Below are 14,081 nucleotides of genomic sequence, written 5' to 3'. Positions count from 1 at the left end.
GACAGACTTCACCTTGTGTTGCTTTGCCTCTATTATGTTCACGATATCTGGATGAGTGGTTTCCCCAGAGCACGTGAAAGTAGCAGATTCAAGCTTATTTTCTTCTTCAACCGCATTGTTTTCAACATTTTGAACGTAAACTTTCCTCGAGTCCACTCCAAGGGGTGAAATGTAATTCGAGGGGAGGCTAGATGGAGGACAGTTTTGGTTTTCCTGAACCCTGTGTTGTTGTTGTGGTGTGCACGTCTCTCCAGGGTTTTCCATGGCATTCAAGGCCTCCAAGATTTGACTCATCTGACTCTTCAATTGTTGGATATCGGCCTTCATCATTTCTTAGGTTTCTCCTTGGTTTTCCATGATTTTGCGATAGGGTCGCGTCCTATAGGGTGTCTTGGAGATTTAAAGTCGTATTTTACTTTCATTTTAGTTGAATTTTATTGAGTGCAATGGATAAAGAAAGAATAAAAAGGAAATGGAAAGAAAGAGAAAAGATGACATAATGCAACCAATTCTAGTTAGAAATTATAAAGTTGTGAAAACACCGTCACAAGCATAATGGAAACTAGCACAAAACAGAATCAACAATGTGATCCATACAATAAAACATCCATAGCATTTAAGTCCACAATGTTTGAAACACAGGAAGTCATGATTAATTATCTTGGGCCCTGACCATCACATTCTTCATTTCCTCCATTAGTTTCTTGTAGTGGTTGAGGAAAGCTTCAATCCCCTTAGGTGGGTTAAAAATCGACATTGCAGACTCATCATCGACTAGTAACTTAGGGACATTTTCGATGGCTCCATTAGCTAGGGAGGCTAGCTGTGAGAAACATGTCTTCCAGTGCTCTGTAATTCGTCCTTGTTCCACGACATATTCATTCATTTGAACCATCAATTCTCGATGTCTTTTTTCTGATTCTGCATGATGCAAACGTTCCTTCTCTAGTTTCGCCACTGCTTCTTCCACCTGCTGCTCGGCATCATTAAGTTTAATCTGTATGTCCTGTAACTTTTCCAGTGCTTCTTGCTTGTCCCTCTTGAATTCATCACACAAGTCTTTTCTAACACGCTTTGATATCTCTGTTATACCGCACTCTAGGGATTTCCACCTCAGCTCAACATTAACTGATGTTAGGTCTTGTTTCTGCTTTCTTATCAACTCTTCATGCGCCCACTCGCTTTCCATCTTATCATGTTTGAGGTTTGCATAATTTTGTTACAGGTTTTGAAGGTCATTGGTCAACGTGATATTTTCCTGTTTCGTCTTCTCTAGTTCTGCCCTCAGCAACTTCGCTTGTTGAACCTCAACATTCAACAACCTCTTTTCAACATTCGAGTCTGGAGAAATCAACTTGAATGGCAACTTGACTGCCTTAACCCTTGTTGCGAGCCATTGGTTGTAAGGAATTCTTTCATCAATAGTCCATGATCTTGGGTCCCCCTCTGCACAAACAATATTGCCCCAAGCGTCTCTAATTTGGTGAAACACTTCAGCAAAAGTCCCTTCCTCGTAATAAATTCGCAATGTGGCGAGGGATGCAGGTGTTGGCGATCCTCTCATAGGATACCCAAATTGTCTTTGTGCTAGCAAAGGATTGTAATTAATACAACACCGGATACCCATGAGGGGCACATTAGAGTAATTGCCACAATGGTATATGATATACGATCTTTACTGCCAAGAAGCACACCATCTAATCTTCTCCTCACTTAAGCTTGCATAGAGTTGTGCCCATTCATTGACCCCTTTTATCTCTGGTTTACATTGTAGTAGCTCCTCCACAGGACATGTAGCATTCAAAGTGCCCTTACTCACACGAGAGATGAACCATACATACAACACCGGTAAACAACATAACATCTTCCTTCTCTTAAGCTCATGACATTGATTCAAAGTCCCATACACCTCAGCTAGAATGGCAGGGACAGGATTTTCAGAACGACTTTTGTATCCCACAAATGCATTCATGGCAACACAGTCAACAAAATTCTCGACATTAGGAAAAAGCATGACGCCATAGAGGATTAAGGCCAGTACATCCATAAATGTTTCCCATTTTTCCCCCGCAGCTAACTGGTGCAAGTACCACTTGAGGTATTCTTGAGGAATGCCCCTTGCTTTGCCCTTAATTGTGAGTTTGCTTTCCAACTTCATAGGGTGTATCTTCATTATTTCAGACAACATCAAGACAGGGGTATATTGTCCGAGGTTGTTATTTGGAGCATTGCCCTCGAGAGGCATATCTAAGATCTGCTCAAATTCCTCAATTGTTGGCGTCAACTGAAAGTCTTGATAAGTAAAACATCTTAGGGGTGGGTCATAGTACTGAGCTAAAGTAGTAATCGCTGATGTTTGGACCTCCACCTCTAACAGGTTCAACAAATTCCCATATTTTCCCCTGAATGCATCCCTCTGGGTCGACTTCATTCTCTTCACTAGTTCTTGGAGGCCACTCAGATTACCTTCCTTTGCTTTGATTGATATCCTTTTCTTCAAAGTGTCTGCACTTGAATGCTCCCCGTCTCCAAATCCCATGTTAGTTTCCATTTTCTTTTGAGGACTTAATCACAACTTTATAATTTGCTACCTAGAACCAACAAAATGCGACAAGACCATGAAAAAGTATGGAGAAAAAAAGAAAAGAATGAGAAAATAAAATAAAAAAAAGATGTACGAGATGATAGGGTGATATGTACAAGATGCATAGACAAAAGCTGAAGATACAAATTAGAGTTATAAACTGCACACATCTCCCTTTGTGCCTTAGCGAAGGTTCGATGCTTAAGATCTAAGGCGAAGTACATGCACTCACAAGGATGGTTTCCTAGTACTTAATGGTCGAGGTCATTAGAGCTATGGCCCACTCCATGGCATTTCTCACAACAGTTGGTAGTCAACAAGAGGTGAGAGTACCAAAGGAGCAAACAAACTCTACTTGGGGTTTTCACAATGACCACTTGGGAAGTTCATCCACTGTGGCACTGCTACACAATCCCCTCTAATTCTAAGTTAGACAGACCCGGGTATAAGGCCCCACTCATGTAATGCGCAATGTGTGTGTGTGTGAAGGGAGAATGATGCATACCCAAACCCCCACCTGCAAAACAACCAGAAAACTTCCCAGGCAAATATAGTGCAATTCCAAAATATACATCGAAATAAACAAAGTAATCCACACACAATTAATCCAAGAAGCAAATATGTACAAACACATATAAAGACAAGAATACACAAATAAAAGAGAGGGGGAATGAAAACATTAGGAAAATCACATCAAGTTTGCATATTTAATTAAATGGCTTGACTCTCTAGCGTCCCCAGTGGAGTCGCCATCTGTCGCAACTGGAATCGCGACGGGACGGCGAACCAAAAAAGAAAACGGGATTAAAAAAGAGATTTGGAGTCGCCACCATAGTTATTCTGGAAAACTATGGAAAACCATAAAGATAAGACAAGTCTGCAAAAAAACCAGATTTTGGATCCGGGAGTCGATTACGCGTAGGGAAGGTGTTAGCACCCTACAGCGCCCGCCTGAGGGCGGTACCTTAATTAAAAAAATGCAAAGACCATGTGATTTTCAAAATGTTAATTTTCCCCAAAAATAATAAAACAAAGATGTTAAAAAGAAACAAAAATATTTTTTTATTTTTTGGGCCTGACAAGGATTGACCTTGGTCCTATGTATTCTCATTCAAAATGAGAAATCAAGGTTACGTAGTTCTTTGAAAGATATTTAGAAAACAATTGAGAAAATAATTTGATTTTTGGGAGGTGAACCTAACAAGGACTGGCCTTGCTCCTACGTATCTCACAGTCGGGAATCAAGGATCACGTTGTTCTTAAAAAAACTTGTTTGTTTGAAAATATTGATTTTTATATTTTTGAAATTTTATATATTTTTTTGTATTTGTTTTTGAATTTCTTGAAAATACGTGTCACACGACGCGAACGGTCAGACAGACACTAAAAGAAAAAGAAAACTATTTTTGTTTTTTTAGATTTTGTCTACTTTTTTGTAATTTTTAATAATTTTCAAATATTTGGTTTTTCTTTTTTTTTTAGAAATAATAAAAAAAACGAAAATAAATGAAAAAAGAGTAAATAAATAAAAAGAAACAAATTAATTAAGAAGGATGAGTGTGGAAAACAAAAATATGGAGGTACATGATTAGTGGGGGTGCACAACAATAAGCCCAAAAACAATAAACAAATATATGGGGTGCATGCGTATCATATGTGGGAGGTGTATTAAGAAATAGGTGGGGTGCGTGCAGTAAATAAAGGGGTGTGCTAAGCAAACACAAAATGGAGGTGCAGGGATTAAAAATGGGGTGTACACGAGAAGAAAGAAAGGAGAAACATAACGTAGCATATGAGGGTGAATGAAGTAAAAAAAAAAGGGGCACGTGTGGTAACGAAGGGTTCAAGGCCTGCAGCCTTTTTTTTTCCTTTTTTTCAGAAAACCCTAAGAAAACCAAATGCTTCTTCCCCTCACCATGGCAGCCCCTTCTCCCATGCCTCGAGCCAAGGAGCCACCAAGACTCCCGCCGCAGGTGCCGCTGCCGCAAGTCCCACGGCCGGCGAGACATGCCGCCGTCGACGCCAGCCACCACCGGAAGCATCGCCGGCAAGAATCCAACTCCCCGAATCGTTCCCCTTCTCTTTTTTCTCCCGCGCGCGAGATAGGCCGGATCCCGGAGCTCCGTCGTCGTACATCATGCCGCTCCAGCCTCGGAGCCGTCACCGTCGACGCCGGAAGCCACCCCTTCTCTCCTTCTCTCTCGCGAGATCGACGCCTGCTCTAGGAGCCGCCGTCATGCATCTGCTCCTTAAGAACCGCCACACTCGTGGCTACTACGCCGCGTTCCTGCCGTCGGAGACATCACCGGCGACACCAACTTCCACTAGGGACGTCGACGTCGAGAACCAAGAATGCTCGACCTTTGCTCCCTCTCTTCTCAGGCGTGGCTCGAGCGGCCTCCGCCGTAGCGTCCAGGACCTCCGTCGACAACATTGATCGCCTCCCTAGTTTTCTCTCAGACCACCGGGGACACTGCTGGAGATACAAGTTCGGCTCTCTCTTTCTTCACATCAACATGGCTGAACCCTAGCACTAATTCGCACATGATCCGCATCGGCGAAACTCCGACTCGCCGGTGGCGTTGCTTCTCACTGTTTTCTGTTTTTGATTTGTGCTGGGTTGTGATGGTGAATTTGAGTGTGTGACAGTGATGATGAATGAATGTGATTCTGGTTTGTTGTTTGTGTGTTTTGTTTACATGTTGGAATGGAGTCTTGATGTTGAAGGAGGATGAGATAATGGTGAAAATAGGTTCGGTGGGAATGTTTACAACTTTGAGTATTCCATTGGTTATGGAGAATGGCGAGAACGAATGGTTTTGCGAATGGAAATGCTAGAAATGTTGGCGTGCGTTGAGCTTTAAGTTGATTTGAGTTGATCACGGTGAACTGGTTTTGGGGTTATGGTGATCATGAGACCATGAAGGGGGAGTAGGATGAGGCGATGCTTAAATGTGTTTGTAACAGCGATACTTGAGCAACAATGCATAACAAGTTTGGATCATGAAAGAAATAAATAGCGAGATAATGCGGGACATATGCGCACAAATACGTTTGAGAACAAAACACAACAAATCCAACACACCATACTTCTTGAAGCTCCTCGTTCCCTTTGAAACTCTTTGTTCTCTCTGAAACTCTTTGTTCTCGTTGCTTCCCCTCTATTTTGTTGCTCTTGTTGCTTTGGATATGAATTGTCTACCTTTTTCCTTTGTTGCTCTGAATATGAATCTGAATATGAATTAGATATCAATTGTATTTTTTTTTCTCTCTTCCTGCTGTGAATTTATCCCCCGTTCCCTATATTTTTTCCATTTTACTTATGAGATCCTCCTTTGGTCTGAGAGATGTACAAAAGGTGAAGTGGCAGTTGCTTCTTCGCCTGTTCTGTATGCAACAGAGTCTATTTTCCCTCTTCAATCAATCCATTCATCTTCCTTCAGTCACCATGCAGTTTCCTTTTTTGTGTGTTGAGCAGCAGTAGTGGGACGTTTCAGGGTAACAAATGAGGAACGGGCTAGCCTCCTCTTTTTTTTTTTCAAATCTATTTTTTCTTTTCTTTTCTCTTTTTTAATCTGTTTTCCCTTTTCCTTTATTTTTTATAAATAATAAATAAATAAAAAAAGGAATAAAATTGAAAACAAGGGAAAATAAAAAAAGAAAGATAAAGAGACATGATAAAATTGAAGTAAAATAAGATAATAATAATAATAATAATAATATGGTAATAAAATAAAAAAAAATGCAATCCGGACGAAATTGGGTGTTGACAGTGACTTATTTGATTGATGTTTTCGTGAAAGAATGGTAGTTTTCTATTCTAGTGAACTCTTTGATTTAGTTTCATGGTTTGTAATTTTTAATTCTATTGATTTCTCTCATTTTGCAACTAATAATCTAATCACGATTAAGCATGGGTTACGGTGAGAAATTTTGTCACTAAAACCCTAATGACGACTAAGTATGGGTTTATGGTTAGAAATGCAATGTGTGTCGCTCATACTCTACACCTAGAACTGAAATTTTGTCTGTGTTGTGATTGCATCCGGAGCTAGCATGGAGGAAACCTTGACTGTTACTGAAATATTGGCTAAAGGTTGTCTGAATCGAGGAACTACATTTCGCACGAGGTATGCATACCTTAATTCTCACACTACTTTATATACTTGCTCTTTGTTACTGAAGATTAAATATATGGGATTTTCGTGGGCTAGAAGTATAGAGATGTATTTGAATGGTTGTGTGTAGTGTATTTATTTTTACACCTTATCACATTATCTTGATTGATCTTGATTGATGACATTCAGAACTAATTTTAGACTTTAATTTTGAGTGATTCAATAATTAATGAACTCTCTCGGGCCAATACTACGAACCAGAAATTGTTCATCAGGTCTGACATGTGGAACTGGCACGTGTTTGATGCAGAGGAAAACTAGGACTGCATGGAAGGCTGGGAGGTTGGTTACAAAGTGGGAGAAGATTACTGGAATTCCAGAAACTAGCTCAGTGTGTATCAGGCCAACCCCACGCACTCGGACTATACCTATGCTGGGACCTAGGCCAAGGAGCCAGTTGATGGAAACCTTGTTGTGAACATCATATTCATACTTTTTGAGTGTGCCATAGTGCCAAACATACATGAAAGTCAGAAGTATTAGAGCCAACGCTACAGGCACCCATGCTCCTTGCTGTAACTTGATAAGAGAAGTAGAGAAGAAGAGAGCCTCAATGGTTCCAAATATGAAAACAAATCCGAGTGCAAGGAGGACATTTTGGTGCCAGCATAGCACAATAACCAGTGACATCAAACAGGTGGTCACCAACATCACTGTGATAACTGCCAAACCTGTTGTGCAAAGTAAAGTGTGTCATATTCTTGTAAAAAAAAACACATGCTGTTAACACACCTCTCCCCCTCCTATTTATTATTTCAACTCAAGCATAGAACTAAATGTCTGCTTGCTACCAAAGCTAACTTCTTACAATTCCATCTTAGAAATGAATATTTTTTATACTTCTAGTTCCATATTATATTGCTGCAAAATTAATGTATAGATAAATAGCAATTAGTGTCATACCTGAGGCATTGCCCAATATAGTTACTACCAAACACAATATCATCAATAGTCAATTGATCTCAGGGATATATATTTGCCCATGAATTTTTGATGATGTGTGAATGACTTTAACTCTTGGAAAGCAACTTAATGGAGAGCACTGCTTGATGATTGAGAATGTTCTAGTGATAATGGCTTGACTACCAACAACTGCAGCTAGGATGGCTATAACCAGGAAAGGCCATCTCAATTTCTCTGGAAAGCAAAAGAATGAAAAAGGTCAAATAGTTGAGACTTCCCCATCATCTACTTTCTCCGGTAAAAAGAATGAATTACACCACCTACTTGGAAAGAAAACTCAGATCAGAAAAATGGAGACTTGCTAAGCAGAGCACAATATGGGAAAGATATCATAGTAGAAATGATTGATAGTGGTAATTTTTATCTTCCTTATATGTCTATGCTTTAATCTTGAAAATAATTAAATAAAAGATTGTTATCTAATATTATATACAATTGTGAACTAACAAAGGGTAACTTTTTCAATATTTTAATCTTTCTGAATCATTTGCATTCAAATTTTTCTTTCTACAATAGGAAAAAATGACTACGTGTCATCTTCTCAGAATCTTCAAGATAAAAAAATAAATCAAAAACAAAACAATTTCACACATTTTGTTTTCACTCTTCGTATCCCACAGAGAATATCATCTCTTTCAAACTTCTCTCTCTTTCTCAAACCTCTCTCTCTTTCTCAAACCTCTTTAACTTCTTCTCTATCTTCCTCAAACATTTTCATTGTCTTCTCTCTCTCTCTCTCTTTCTCAAACCTCTTCAGAGCTTCTTCTCTCTCTTTCTCAAACCTCTTCAGCTTCTTCCTCTGTTTCTGGATCACTCACACACAACACCATGGCGAACACCAAATCTTTAGCTTCTTCTCAACCTTCCTCTTTTCTTTGTTTTTCTCACGCGCAAACAACACCTCTTCATCTTCCTCTTTTCCACTTTTTCAAATGAGAAGATCTGAATATATCATTTTTTTAAGCAGATCTGAAGATGTTGTATCTCTTTTTTCGCAAGTGTTATCACCTTTCTTGAGCAAGCATCTCATTTTCTTCTTATATTTTGTCAAATCTAACTTTTTCATGTGTTTTTTAACAGGTAAGAACCCAAAAGTCGATTTTATTCTAAGTTTTTCAAGCGAACAACTCATTTTCTTCTTATATTTTGTCAGATTTAACTTTTTCATGCGTTTTTTTACAGGTTTAAACCCAAAAGTCGTTTTTATTTTGAGTTTTCTCAAGCGAACATCTATTTTTCTTCTTATATTTTGTCAGATCTAACTTTTTCATGCATTTTTTTACAGGTTTAAACTCAGAAGTCGATTTTATTTTGAGTTTTCTCAACCGAACAACTCATTTTCTTCTTATATTTTGTTAGATCTAACTATTTGTTTCGTTTTTGTACAGGACTAATATGGTTCACTGCGACATATGGTTTTATTACGCAGATTTCGTTTTCATTTTGACCTTTCTCAAGCGAACAACTCATATTCTTCTTTTATTTTCTCAGATCTAACTATTTTTTTCCGATGATGGTATTTTCTAGGGTTGCTACATGTCTAATATGGTTCACTGCGACAAATTTAACATCAGGTTTATAAAAACTTTTTATCTAACTATTTTTGGCATTTATGTACTTTAATCTAACTGTTTCTTATATTTTTCTTCTGTTTACAGGCTTCAAATCAAGATTTCAAACTGATTCAAGAGTCTTTTTCGTTGTACAACTTAACTGGTAAGTAATTTGTATCAAAATCTACCTTTTTATTTACCAATTTATCTGTATTTTTCCACCTTTTACAAGCAACCCGTTCATCTTCTTCATTTTTCTACCTTCAACTCTCTTGGTGTCATTTTTTTTCGTTCATGGTATTTTTTAATAATGCATTCTATCAGCAGATCTCTTTATTGTTACCCGATTTACGTTTTTATTTGGACATTTTTCAAAGAGTTCATCATACACTATATTTTTTCAAAGTTCTACACCAAAAAGAGTTAATCTAACTATTTTTCCGTTTATCTACTTTGATCTAACTGTTTTTCTTCTGGATACAGGCTTCAAATCAAGATTTCAAACTGATTCAAGAGTCTTTTTCGTTGTACAACTTAACTGGTAAGTAATTTGTATCAAAATCTACCTTTTTATTTACCAATTTATCTGTATTTTTCCACCTTTTACAAGCAACCCGTTCATCTTCTTCATTTTTCTACCTTCAACTCTCTTGGTGTCATTTTTTTTCGTTCATGGTATTTTTTAATAATGCATTCTATCAGCAGATCTCTTTATTGTTACCCGATTTACGTTTTTATTTGGACATTTTTCAAAGAGTTCATCATACACTATATTTTTTCAAAGTTCTACACCAAAAAGAGTTAATCTAACTATTTTTCCGTTTATCTACTTTGATCTAACTGTTTTTCTTCTGGATACAGGCTTCAAATCAAGATTTCAAAGTCATGCACGAGTCTTTTTCGCTGTATAACTTAACTGGTAAGTAATTTATATCAAAATACCTTTTTCTTTACCAATTTATCTCCATTTTTATCGTTAATGGTATTTTTTAATAATGCATTGTATCACCAAATCTCTTTATTTTTACCCAATTTTTGTTTTTATTTGGACATTTTTCAAAGAGTTCTTCACATTTTTTCAATCACCGTTTACTCCATCAAAACCATTTCATTTACAAAACGTTTTGTATTCCAACCCCTTCAAATACTGCTTCGAATTTTTTCCAAATCAACCTGTCAATCAATATTCAAACGCATTAAATTTCGCACTGCTCGAGATAATGATGAATAAACTGCTCCATCATCTACCACACGTTATAATTATTAAACTTTATTCTATTCCAATATTAAATACCCCATCCTGAAAAAAATCATTAATAAATTACATTAAATAATTCTTCTTATACTTTTACGACGCTTCATAATTCTTTTTTTTTTAACGTATTATTTTTTAATTCGTATTTATTAATCTGTACTTTTACCGGTTCAGACTGTCCAATATGTACGGATACTTCCAACAGTTATGACTTCTCCTATTCTTTTTATATATATATTCCCTATGTTTACCAATTCAAAGTCAGACATCTGATTTTTCTACTGTTACCCATTTTCTTCTCTTACAATTTTACTTCATCACCAACCTATTCTCCTACAATGGAATCCATGCCCACACCACAATCCATACTTTCTTCAGAAATGGTTGGCGGATTCATTTCTATGTTTTTGAAAGACCATGTATATTTTTTGATTCAAACTCATTTATTTTTGTTATTTATATTTATTTATTTCTTTATTCTTAACTTGTTAGTCTTTTAAGGACTTTGGACACGTCAACCGAGTGTTCATAATACGCTATTGGAAGGACCTTGCTATTAAATGGACTGTTGTTGATTACCAAAGTAATGTTCACCATGTTACTTACAACATGGATATTCACACTCCAATGATTACCCAAGGCTGGAACCAACTAAGATCTTTCTATGGAGATCATCAACTCTCTGCAGAGGATCACCCTGAATTGTTTTTTGAAGTTTAAAGTGAAAGAACAAGCAGAGATATCAAAGTTCTTTATCTATTTTTTTTGGTATTAAAGTTGAAAATTTTGTATGTAATTTTGTTTGAACTTCTTAATATATAAGAAGATTTCAATTGGACTCTTATTATATATCTCAATATAAAAGTTATATTTTATTCTCTTTTATTATATGTATTTTCCTTTTTTGTATTAGATTTTGTTCGACTTCATTTTAGTCAATATAAATTATTTTTAATTAGAATTGAATTAATTAACATTAATTACCACTCCATATAAATTGGAAATTTAAACGTCAGTGAAATACAATAACTATTACTTATTAATTATTATTATTAAAATAATATAAGTTATAAAATAATTAAAATATTTTTCACCATTTTCATACTCAGAAGAATTTAAGATCAATTTTTATGGAAAAATAAATTTAAAATGTCCGTTTAAAAAACTTTTTGTAAACGCCTTCAAAAAGTGGTTCGAATTATCTCCAAATCAACTTGTGAATCAGTATTCAAATGCATTAAATTTCGCACTGCTCGGGATAATGATGACTAAACTGCTCTATCATCTGCTACACGTTTTAATTATTAAATGTTTTCATATTCCAATATTAAATATTAAATACTAAATCGCCAACCAAGAAACGTTTCATTTTTTTAAATTTCTCTTCATTATGGTTTTCACTTCTCAAGATAAAATTAATTGCACTGTCCAGAGTTATCAACACTTCTCAAGACGATAATCATGATTGCTCTACGTAATATTATTATCACTAACACGTTTTGATTACCGGTAACTCTCTTCACACTCAAAAAAAGCTGCTACGTCTACAGTTTACAACTTATCTTCTTTCAAGGTACTCATATGGGTTCATTTGTGTAGATCAAATTTCCAGACATGTATTGGAATATACAACATTCATTTATTATAGTAAGAGAGTGTCATGTCCCAAAAAAACATAATTGGTGGTCTTCATAATTAATGTTTTGGAGCCGTAAGTATCATAAGATGACATTTTAGGAACCTTTACAAAGTTTTTTAGAGAAAGTAACTATTGTTTTTAAAAACAATTAAACTAAAAATGGTAATACAATAAATTAATTAGGATTTGGTGTGGAATTTACAAAATATTACACGATATTTACTGAAATATTTCGTAGTTTTGAGAGTGAATACTTTCAAATATAATTTTCATGTTATTTTGATACAATAATATTTACTGTTTAAGAATTATAATACTGAAGTAAATGGAAATCATAAGTTACAATTTATTTTTAAAATAAATGCAAATTGAGGTAAAATCTAAATTTTCTAAATTTTTCAACAAACAAAATTGAAATAAAGCTCATGCTTCAATAAGACTTTATTAAAGTTTAATAAGTTAAATCCATGAATGAAATATATTTGTTTGCTTCCTCATTTCAGTCCCACGTCTTAAAAATTTCAGAGTACAAAAAATATTTATAATTTAAAATTAAAAGAATACATAATGATAACTACCAAATATTTTTATATAAATATTAATAGTTTCTCCTTTTTTATAGACAAAATTAGTTATTTTTTTAATTTTTGTTTTAAAAATAATATTACATATTACACTTTTTTGAATCTGATTAATTAATAATTTCTTATTAATAAAAAATGCAAATAAAATTATTTACTTTAAATACATTTATTTACCAAATTAAAAATTAAAACTTTTTTTTCACTTGACTTGCTAGATATGCTTTTAATACTTTTCAAAAAATATTTTTCATCTTCCAGAAATTAAAAGATGTTGAGGAGAATAAAAACAACTTTTCAGTTTCTTTCAACACTACTTTCAAGATAAAAATTTGTCTCTTCCAACACATCTTTATAATCAATTAGCAATAATTATGAAGAAACCAACAACTTTTTTAGTGTCTCAATACAATGTTATATTTGAATTTATTGTATTAAAATTTTAAATGGAAAATATTTTAAAAATCTACCTACCTTTTTAAGAGAGCTTTATACAGTTTTCAAAAATCTTCGTAAATTTCAACGTAGCTTATTGAATAAACTTTATAAATCAATACTTACGTCTTTCAATATAAATGTCACAAATATAAAGAATAAATTGAAAACTTTTTCGTCTTCCAAGAATTTTGCATTTTGAATTATGACTATTTATTATGAACAACAACAATCGTGATTTGTGGGACTCAATGAATCATGAAGTATCAATCAAACACATAAATAGAGTTTAAGACATTCACGAAAAATATTATTTATCAATTTTAAGTATATAAAAAATATAAAAATTTTATATCATCATGTTGTTTTTTGAGATGTTATATGCTTCTTTATTTATCGCTAATGATTAAGACAAAATGCAAAATCTTCTTCTATTAATGTGCTTGAAAACCGATTGATCTAATATTACTTATTATGGTTGTATTCTTAACTTTATATCAATTATGGTTTTAAAATATTGCATTGGAAACCAAAATCATTCTTAACTTTATATCAATTTATGATTAAATTTAAATATTAATTTAAGAATAAATTTATATTTATGTAGGATTAATGTAATATTATCATTTTATATTTTTATATAATATTACATTACATTGAATTTACATTAGAAACTATTTTTTTTCATTTAATGTCCTTCGAAACTGAACTTTTCTTATAGTTGATTTTTGTAAACATCAAGCAGTAGATAATATTAGGTAATATATTCCTTCCGTGTGTTTTTAGAATAAATTTCAAAATTAATTCATTGAAAATAATATCATTTTTAAGTTGTGAAAAATTAATCATAATACATATAATAATATTAATAAATTTTTGATTCAAATTTGAAA

At 34.3% G+C, this 14,081-nt stretch overlaps 2 long non-coding RNA genes across 2 annotated transcripts; both read left to right on the top strand.

Moving 5' to 3' along the window:
• Nucleotides 1-4,426: 4,426 nt before the first annotated feature.
• On the top strand, nt 4,427-7,607 carry LOC114174293 (uncharacterized). Its single transcript, XR_003602675.2, has 2 exons — nt 4,427-6,714; nt 7,013-7,607. It is a non-coding gene; the product is annotated as an uncharacterized LOC114174293 (long non-coding RNA).
• Nucleotides 7,608-9,079: 1,472 nt separating this feature from the next.
• LOC146888311 (uncharacterized) lies at nt 9,080-11,333 on the top strand. Its single transcript, XR_014988731.1, has 4 exons — nt 9,080-9,299; nt 9,384-9,441; nt 10,140-10,197; nt 11,026-11,333. It is a non-coding gene; the product is annotated as an uncharacterized LOC146888311 (long non-coding RNA).
• The last annotated feature ends 2,748 nt before the right edge of the window (nt 11,334-14,081 follow it).

The sequence above is a fragment of the Vigna unguiculata genome, chromosome 2, assembly GCF_037176805.1.
Source record: "Vigna unguiculata cultivar grain cowpea cultivar isolate G323 ecotype 2 chromosome 2, ASM3717680v1, whole genome shotgun sequence".
In the NCBI taxonomy this organism is placed as follows: Eukaryota; Viridiplantae; Streptophyta; class Magnoliopsida; order Fabales; family Fabaceae; genus Vigna; species Vigna unguiculata.
The sequence above is the reverse complement of the archived record's forward strand: the minus strand, read 5'-3'. Positions and strand labels throughout refer to the sequence as shown.